Genomic DNA, 10,571 nt, shown 5'->3' with positions numbered 1-10,571 from the left:
CATAAAGCATTTCAGTTGACAGTCAGGAATGGACCGTGAGAGAAGCAGCAGCTGCTGTGTTGGTGTGTGGTCTTCCAGCAGGTGGCAGTCAATCTGCAAAGTACCAACCCATAAAACAGGAGCAGAGAACAAGGGTGGTCTGAGATGGGGCCCCATGCAGATTACTGAATATACATGTTGTTCAGCGGCTTCTTTTATTTCACTTTCATGTTTATGAAGAAAGTTTACGGCACACCAAATTATTATTTTTTTTTTTAACTTTAACCTTAAAACGACATCCTCCTGATTTGTTTCGAAAAATAAAATTTAAAAAAAGTTGGCAAAGCAGAAACCAAACTGATGAAAATGTGGAGCTTCAAGCAAACACTTTGGATGTTGGATTTAGCAATTTGTTCATTCTTAATTCATAACTTCCAGTTTGATCTACCTGCACAAAATCTGAACAGAGTAATGTAAAAGCTGGTAACTTTTACATGAAGAAAAATAGGCCAAACCGCACATATTTTAATGTTTTCGATAGTTAAAAATTTTTTGTTCTGGTTTCTCTCCTTTAATTTGATTATATTCTAAAAGTCACAAAGTGGAAGCTGAGAAAAGGTAGTTGGGCCTGAACAGCAGTGCGCAACGACAAAATTGATGTGTGGGTTCCTACTATTAGCATAGAGATGTTTTATTAGATCAATTCAAACACAAACTGTGATTCATTTTTCAACAAAAGTTTTTACTAGAGAAAGTGAATTTCTATTCGATGTGAATCGAAATGTGAAGCAAACGCATCAAGTCCTGACAGGATAAGGACTTTTGCGGCGTAACAAAACACTCTTGGCTCATTCGTGGAAACATCTGATGCACATAAATGTTTGGGTGTTTTTAGGGAAGTTGAAAACTGAACTTTGAAAATAAAAATCGGCTTAAACTGTTGATTCCGTCTAATTACTTTCAGATGCGTGAGATACATGACATATGAAAGTCAGAAGAACCCCTTAAAGTTGTAGAATTAATTTTGATTAAAATACTGTGGTTGAGATGTTTGTTCAAACTTCTCATGCTCTAAAGTTACTCCAAATTAAGCTAACTGTGAAAGAAATGTGTTCAGGCAAAATCCAAAATGTTTTTCCTCTTAAAAAGTTTTTAAACTGAAGGTCGTCACCGGACGTACAATCAAATTACAGATAAGTAATTCACAGATCAACAAATACACCAGAACACTGACTTACTTTTGAATCATAAACATTAATTGCCTGCTTTAGCTCCACATGGGAGGGAACTCAGATCTGAAACCGAAATAACTCTTATGGTATATAATTGCAATTCTGGTTGAGACATTTGATGAATGAAATCAAAACAGTTTAACAAGCCAGTTGATCGAACACATTTGTCAGAATTAACTTTGATGCCAGCTGCAAAAAGAAAAAGAAGATTAAAATTCTTCACACAACACCGTGGTGAAAAATCATTAGAAGAATGTATCATTTGACAAGTCATGTAGCTTCAAAGTTTGAGACAGGGGGCCTCCCATTAGACAAAGCTTAAAGAAAAACACCCCCTGCCCCTCTCAGTTTATTTGATTATACTCAATTAATTGATACTTATAGGATCATGATGCTATTTAAGAGGTACTGAACTACTGTATTTATGTTTCACACAAAGCTGGACTGCTCTCAACACATTTTAAAAAGATAATCTAAATACATAAATAACTCTCTGACTTTAGGGGAGTGAGAATAACAGTAAAATTCCTCCACATATGGTGTTTATCTGAAGTATATCTCTAACCCCATTACACATTTAGGCTATTATACTCTACTTTTAGTAGCTGTGTTATTGTAACAACTAATGTAATAAAACTCCACTTCCAATTATGAGCCTCCCCTGAGGCTGTTTGAATCAAGAGCGCAAGTTTGGTCTTAGCTTTGGTAGGGATACTGAAGTAATCACTGAATTATACTGAACAAGAAAATACTTGATCAATTGAAGCCCTGGCGGTCCAGCTGCAGCTTCCACAACCTGCACTACACCTATACTGGAGCTCTGAGTTTATGTATTTCAAAATAATGCATCAATGAATAAAATGTATACCTTATATGATGACTATATGCATTACACTTTTCAAACTTATTAGAAAAACCTTTGAATATTACAGGAATAGCCAATATTTAAGCTTTATGGAACCAACTTTGTTTATAATTAAATAATATAGAGAAAAAAAACCTCTCCTGAGAAAAAAAAAATACTAATGTAAAATAAAATTAGCCTCCTAGCCTACATTACATTCACACCATAGAACGAGGGTTTACGTTAGCCTAGAGGCTAACATAGTGTGGGTAGTTAGCTACTACTTACACTGGGTGGTGAAATAACTTTTGATGTCTCTTCTTTTTCTGTGACATTTTCTATTTACAAAGCAGAAACACGGGCAAAAATGTTGAGACCAAACGAAATATTAATGTGAGGATTTACTTTCATGATTTTGTGGCGTCAAGCCTGTCTGCAACAGCCAATCTGATATTTTACCGTCAATCCAGCCTCTTGCAGCAACTCTGCCACACAGCGCGTCTCTTCGTCGGGAGCGGTGACGAGAGGGCCTGACGTTCAGCCAATCAAACGGCAGCATATCTAACGTTGTTGCCTTGCATGTTACACTTGCATGTTAACACTACGCGACGAGACGGCACGTCGTAAAAAAATAGTTCTCTACTAATGCTTAATACTACGAATGAGTTTGTGAAAAAATATTATATTTCATGCATTATGTAAAAAAAGTTATATTAGAATAGTATCAAAAATACTGGTAGGGATAACTCTGTCTTTCCCAAACTTTGGTTGTGATTTGTCCCTATGGTCCCTATGCAAACTTACGCCCTTGGTTTGAAGCCCTCCTGGTAAGGCTAACTTCTCTCCTTCGACAACATCTGGTGAAGCCTGGGTTTGAACTAGAAAACACCGACTTAAGAAGTTCTTCAGCAACAAGAACGAAGAGTATCCATGCGTTCGAGCACGTACGCGTAGGAGTATGAAACCGATAGATGGCGCTGGACAGGCCGATGGAGCGCTGCACACAGCCTGCGAGTAACGAGACGGTCCTAAAATGTAAAACTGCAAAACCTTTTTCAGTCTGCTGAAAAGTCTGGTGGCACACACGTAGAGTCGTTTTAAATTGGCCAAGTGGAGAATAGACATCAAATGAATCGATAACCTTTTCAAGTCACGTCTTAACCACTTGGAAGGATTCTGATTGGACGAAACGTTTGAAGATGTTGTAAAACGTCCAATGATCACACACCTGTGACTGTATTGAAATATTAATGCGCCGACCGGAAATTGCCATGTCGCCTCCGCTGCGGTACTATGTTATTTGGCGGAAGGATATTAACTGAATTCTTGTTACAATTCTATGCCGTTAGTCATTATTCATTATTAACATTTTAGCTACTTATTTGATTTAATTATTTATCATTGAATATATTTTTGGTTTATCGAGGCAAAACGTCCCCCCTTTCTTTCTTTCTTTCTTTCTTTCTTTCTTTCTTTCTTTCTTTCTTTCTTTCTTTCTTTCTTTCTTTCTTTCTTTCTTTCTTTCTTTCTATCTATCTATCTATCTATCTATCTATCTATCTATCTATCTATCTATCTATCTATCTATCTATCTATCTATCTATCTATCTATCTATCTATCTATCTATCTATCTATCTATCTATCTATCTATCCAAACGCTGGGGGACATGGGGGCCCTCTTTTCTCTGTGAATGTGTGATAGTGAAAGCGAAGGTGGCTGTCTAAACCAATGGATGGCGCTATTTATTTTAATACTTCTGCACCCCCAGTTCTTCAATTTGATCAGGTCCCAATCACTGATCTGGAACCAGTTGAGTTGTGCCGTTCACTGAGAACGCAAGACTGAGTGCCTGAGGAGCAGATGTCAGATCAGTAGGAGAAGTTGAAGGGTTAATGAAAGAGAATATAAACTATATCAACTATATTTTCAAATGTATTGGGAAAAAAAGTTCTTCTTTGATAATTTCACGTCATTTTGGGGCAAAATATCGACGTATCGATTTGCACTAACAGCATTTCTTTCATAGTATTGTGTAGGTGAATTCTGCTTGTGGACAGGCTGAGTGGGGGATGTGAAGTATGGATCTTTATCAACAAGGGAGAAAGGGAGGTGGGGAACACTGTGAGAATGTTGGGGGAGGCCACAGATTCCACATGGTTTAAAGCTCAGAAGATCTACAAATGGCGCATCATTATTTTTGCAAGTGGGAAACTTGAATCATTTTGCTCCTGAAATGCTCGCAGGGATTCAACTTTTAGAGCCTGCCCCTCGTCGTTTGAGACAAACATTGACTGGAAATGCATCTGCGCCTGAAGCAGCCCTTTTGTGAGAAGTCGGGAGTTGCAATGAAAAAATGCCCTTCATCTACAAGGAGCGTTTTGGAGATGGTTTTCCAGACCTACGCCTCAGCCTCTTAGCGATCTGTTGCTCCAATGTAACACACTCAAAACAAATCTGCCCGGCCCTCACGCTTCTGCAGCTTGTGTTACAGAGTCACTATAAAATATTCATCCATGGAAAATCTCTTTGATTCCAGTCGGTCATTTGGCCTCATGTGCCACGCAGGTTAAAGTCCTAAACATGTAATTCAAACTGGAGCGTCGGCAGAGCTGAAGACCAGCAGGACCGCAGATCTCTCTACAACTGGGACACATTTAGGAGAAACTTGCGGTCTGCCTGTGCCATCTCATTCATTCACGGAGAAACAGGACGATGTCCTCCCCCTCTCCTGCCTCTACAGGTGAGTCTCCAGTTAAATTAGTTTGGTCAAATTCTCCGGTTAAAATGCCCTTTCCTCCCACTTCCTTCCGACTGCAGAGAAATTTCCGCATGTGAGTTATGCTTCACTCATTGCTGCAGTTCATTGACCTAAGCTGACCGATGTTTAATGCCCAAAGCTGATTTTATTCATTAATTTATTTATTTTTGCAATTATAACACCGTGTGACTTTAAAGACGCGCGCATATGCACAACAGGACGCCAAATATTTCCAGGAGGATTGCATCGGAACTAAACTGCAAGTCTTGATAAAGAAGTAGGCTATTTCAAATGAGTCTGAAAATCAAAAGTGAAACACTGCAGTCACAACACTGTGTCCATGGATCATCTTCAATTCAATTCAAAGCACAGAATTTCATATTGAGGTGATCTTAGTTGAGGAAATTCGTCGATCATTAAGCTGTTGATCATTAAGCCCCCACCCCCTCCCTTCAAAAGCCCACAGTCGTGTGATCAGTAATTGGTGTGAAAACCTCAAAAGGTGAGATGAACCCGTTGGCAAAAGTAAACATACTGACCAGCCGAATCTCAGCAGAAAAATATAACGAAATAACAAAACGTCGAGCAGAAGTGGCGGAAACAGCCTTTTTGGTGACATTGTGCGCGTTTTATTTTATTTTTGTGGTGCATCAGTGGCAGAGGCGCTTCTTCTCCAACCGCCTCCTCCTCTGTGACGTCACCGATATTTCATTCATATATTTGGAGCCTGTTTTACTCGCGACTGCAGGAGGCTTTGCGTCGGAATGGAAAACGGCCACTGCAACTTGTTTGACGCCACAAAAAGTCTATTTGAGGGCTTTTCTTTCATATTTGTGCCCATCTGAGACCAAAGTGGAGCACTGATCTGTTGGGATCCAGTTTGAAAATATGTCCAAACATGATAGAAATACATTGGATTGAAGACCAAGTTAAAAATCGACGCAAATAACAAATCGAAATCTAACCCTGCGCGTTTACCGCGTGTTAATGAAGCAGAGCGACAAAATGAAGAAAAGTATTTTTAAGTCAATGAACTATATATATATTTATATATCTGTATATATATTTGTGATATGTACACACACGACATGCGCCAACTTTTTTGAGCTGTGAATAATTTTTTTTTCGTTGAGTCTAAATTTTTTTTTAACGAAATCTACGAATATCACTGGGGAAAAACTTTGATATTAAGCAAAAAGCACCCATTCGTGTTCTGTTACAGAGAGAGAGAGACAACAACATCCAAGATGTTAGAAACATCTTCTAACACAGTTAGAAATGACCCGTTTTCACTTAGTGAACGAGTAAATTTGCAAATGTAACTCATTTTGCTTTGGAAAAAAACTTCACTTGCCCATAATCTGTAAGTTAGATGAATGAATGAGTAAAAACAAATAAATGAAGAGAAAATGATCTGATTGGCCAGCACTGTTTACACTTCTTTGTAAAAAGTTTTGGAAAGTTAAGGATTGGTAGCTGGAATGCATGAAGTAAACGACAAAACACAACCCCCTCTCAAAAAAAAAAGGAGAAAAGAGACACGGGCTCAATGAACCCTTTGAACTGCATTGACAGCAGCACAGTGTAAAGGCAAATTTCCTCTGGGAGTCTACATGGTGAGGAGTGGGGGTTGGGTGGGGTTAGTTGGGGTGATAGAGTGCAAAGTCTGCTCAGAAAGTTGGTTTTCAAACAACTCAGGAATCTGTCTTTGTTCATCAGGTGCTCATAAATATTACATCTACAACTTGAATTCTTCGTGTGTTCCTGGATGCAGTCAGAGCAAAACAAAAAAAGTTTCCTTCTTTAATGCTCCTGATGCATGGAATGAGTTTCAGTCCGCTTATGAACCTCTTTTCACACTTTCAGAGGTGTTTTCAGAACTAACCTGATGGAAACCTGTTGCTGTTTTATCTCTGGAAAAGGTATTTGTTGGTCTTGGCTAGTTTGGCCCCATCCTCTTTTTTTCCCTCCTGTGTCATTTTATTCTACTCATTTTAGATTTTTTATGCTAAACCCAAAATTGGGTTTAGCATAACTCCCTGAGACTCCCTGAGAGAAGAGATATTGTATCTTAATGGGACCTTCCTGGATAAATGAGGGAAATAAAATTAAATAGATATTACACAGAATTGTTTCAGATTTTGTTTTTAAATACATTTCTTTCTTAGAGATCAGATCATATTCTGCACCACTGAACTGACTTCCCTGACAAGCGCGTCAGAACTTTTTGCTTGGAAAAAAACTCAAGTATCCGAAGCAGCTTTGATATGACACAGAGATAAAAGATGTTTATCGTGATTTTAAAGCCGTCCATAAAACCACAGACCTCAGCAATTTAAATAGTTTTAAGGGAATATTTGTCTGGTTTTTATAATGTCATGGAACACTGATTCTCATCTGTTATAAATGAGTTGAATTCACAGTGTTTAATTGAACGTTTGGTTGGTGGTGAAAACACAAAGAATGACATTTACACTAAGTCCACATCAAATTCTGGTTTGTAAAACTGATGTTAATAAACTAAAATGTGACTCTCTTAAATGCAAAGTCTGACATAGAAGCATGTTGGCACAAAAGGGTGTGGAGAGTTGTACTAATGCACCTTTGTTTGTTTGACATCTCATGAAGGCTTTTTTTGTTGTATTTAACGAATCAAACAAAAGTTGAAATAAAATCTTCTTACGCTAGTTCACATAAAAAACTAAAAGGTTGCAAGTTCCTTACAAGTTATCACACAACTTTACTTCAAAAAGTGCCTGACTTTGTTTGAATCATTTTGATGAGCCGCATTAAGCTGAGCTGGTCGCAAATAGAAAAGTGCAATGATGACTGATGTCAGGATGAAGCGAGTTTATAAAGTGGCTTCGCAGCTAATAAAAGATACTTAAGGTATTACTTTTTAAAATGTGTTTTATTGTGTGTTAAAGACTCACAATTCTTGATGGTTGTGTCACAAAAAATGTCGTCACTCACATCCAGGAAAGCTGCAAACAAAATGCTGTTCTTTTTTTTTTTGTTGTTGTTTAAAAAAAGTAGAAAAAGAAGAATGTGAAGATAGAAAACACAAGATTAACACAAAAGAAGCAGAAGCAGGATTCTGACAAGGTTGATTAGGATTGTTTTTTACAATAAAGACAACTGTAGATAAAAGTTTTTTTTTTTTTTAGTTTAGTTTGGATGCAGATCAGCACATAATCATCAGGTGAGCTCGTTATGGGAAAACATTTTCATACAGTCAGAAGGGGAAATGGACCGGTCCTCATATCAAACCAAGTCTGCCAAGGATCTAAGCCTCGCTTATAAAGTTTTGTTGATTTTAAAAGAAAACTGATCGCATTCACAGTCGGGTCAGTTCATGTTGAGTGTGACGAGCAGAACAAGCAGAACAAGAACAAGTTTTACTGAAATCTTGCAGTAAAACTCGTTCTTGTTCTGCTCGTCACAAAGAGACCTGCAGACGAGTCTGGAAACGTGAACGCAGTGGAAAACCGTGACTTGTGATGGTGGCAACTAAAGGAAAGAATAAACGCTGGATTCAAAGTTCACCTTCATAACACCTGACCTCACCTTGTGCTGCATAGATGAGCAACGCGACGTTTTTTCTGCAATCACACATGGAAAGCTGTTTTTTGCTCTTTCTTTTTGGTTTGACGTGCAGCTTGAAAAAGGAGAGAGGAAAAGGGGCCGATAAGAAGTTTTAAAACAATTTTCGACCTCAGCGTCAAAGAGATTAAAACTGTTGAAATTTTTTAGAGATTTTTCCTTTTTTTTAATGTAATTCTCCTTTATTAGGACGCGCTTGGAATGAAGAAGAAAATGTAGGATTCTGTAATGTGAAGCCAAAGAGAAACGTGGCTGGACTGCGACTTCTTCTTGATTGCGATTTTAGAGTAAAAGAAACTTTGTAATCTGCAGAAAATCTTTACGGACGGAAAATTTCAACATATGTTTCGTGAAATATTTTCAGGGATGAAAAAAAGGACCTGACGTAGAAGTTTTGGTTACTTAAAATCTCCGCTGCTATCTGTATTACTATTTAAAATGTCCCATGTTACTAAAACAGGAGCAGCCAAGCCCCCTGTCTCTGGATTATTCCCTGTGATTCATTTGCACACGTCAGTGACTTTCACTGCCTTGATTCCCACTGACTCGTCCTAATCAGAAAGGTCCTGTCAGGATATGAGTGAGTGGATAACATCTGACACTGGTATCCAATCCTGTGACCCAAAGCGTAATTCTGTGGCGACTGCGGAGGCCTCCACTCCAAGCATCTTCAAAAACAGGCCTTTCCGCGGGGGCTGGGATGGATTGGATTGGGGGTAGGGGCAAAGCCTGTGAATTCCGGAGGGTGGGCTCTTCAGCGTTGGTGGGTGGAGATAGGCTTGTTGTTGTTTCATTCCTCCGATGTGTTTTTCCTCTTTCTCCTCAACCGGGAATAACCCCTTGAGAAACATGCCACCAGGGTTAGGTGCGAGATAAGACGGGCAGTTTCTCAATGAAGGGGCTGTTTTTCTTGTTTTTCCGTGGCCTTGAGAAATCCCAGCGATTCCTCTCTGCAGGGTTTTGTGTATGAGGGCATAAAACAATCCCAAAGCCTTATTGTGCAGTTCAAGCATGTGCAAAGCTGATGAGGAAAAAATTCCTCTTCGTGTAAAGTTAATGACTGCATCCCATTGAAATAATACTGGCCTTTATATAGACCATGGAGCTTTTAAGTGGAACTAAACAATTTTTACGGACTTCTTTACAAGTTCCCATTTGCTGCGTCCTCTTTTCTTTTGTGATGCAGAAAGAAAAAAAAGAATAAATCAAACATATCTGGCTGATGCTCATGCTTCAAACTCGATCCAGCATCTAATTTTCAAAACTTTGTAGACAATCTGTTTAAGTGACTTAATCCAAAGAGCTGCTATTCTGATGTCAAGTGAGGATCACAACTGACAGTTTTCAGGTTTGTTTTCCAGGGTTTTCCACTCACATTCCAAAGCTGTGAGTTCAGCTCTCTTCTGGTGCCCACTAGGATGCTGGGAGGTTACTGGCTGTGTGTTATAGGAACATGAGCTCAGAGACATGTCCATGCTTTGTTTTACATAATTCATAAGTTCTAGTTTTAGCTTCAGGTAAAAGGGGGTTGAGGTTTCTGAGCATGGCTGATTGCTATTTCTGTACCAGAGGCACACAGATGAGATTTAAATCAGACTGTAGAAAAAGGTCTGGAGTTAGATATTAGTCTGGGGTAAGATGGACAAGACAAAGACAGACAAAGATCGGGTCCCTATGTCTTATTGGAATTGGGGTTTTACTTTTGTCCCTGGTGAAGAAACCTTATTTTCACCCTAATGTAGTGTTTGTTTCTTTTCTTTTCATTTTTCTTTGTTTTTGTAAGAATGCTTTTTTGGATGAATGATGGGGAAAAAAAACAACCTGAGATCTGTTTTGGGGAAGGGGTTCTATGGGGAGCACATTCGGTTGTTGCAGCAGCTGAATTTTTCTTGCCTTATCAAGAACACATGGACTGAAAACTAACATGTAGTTAAGCACACACACACACACACACACACATATATATTCATATTCAGAATGGCTTAAGAAACACAATGCAACAACCCATTCAAGACACACATGTTGACAAAACAGAAGGGGAATCTTTTCTAAAACAGCCTGACTTCTGTGGGTCAATCACTGCTGTGCCTGTAGGTGTTTAACACCATCCCATGCTTTTGTTGCTAATTGCAGTTCTCATTATTGCCTTGTTT

Source organism: Leuresthes tenuis, unplaced genomic scaffold, assembly GCF_036924035.1.
Source record: "Leuresthes tenuis unplaced genomic scaffold, fLeuTen1.0.hap1 SCAF_13, whole genome shotgun sequence".
Lineage (NCBI taxonomy): Eukaryota > Metazoa > Chordata > Actinopteri > Atheriniformes > Atherinopsidae > Leuresthes > Leuresthes tenuis.
The sequence above is the reverse complement of the archived record's forward strand: the minus strand, read 5'-3'. Positions refer to the sequence as shown.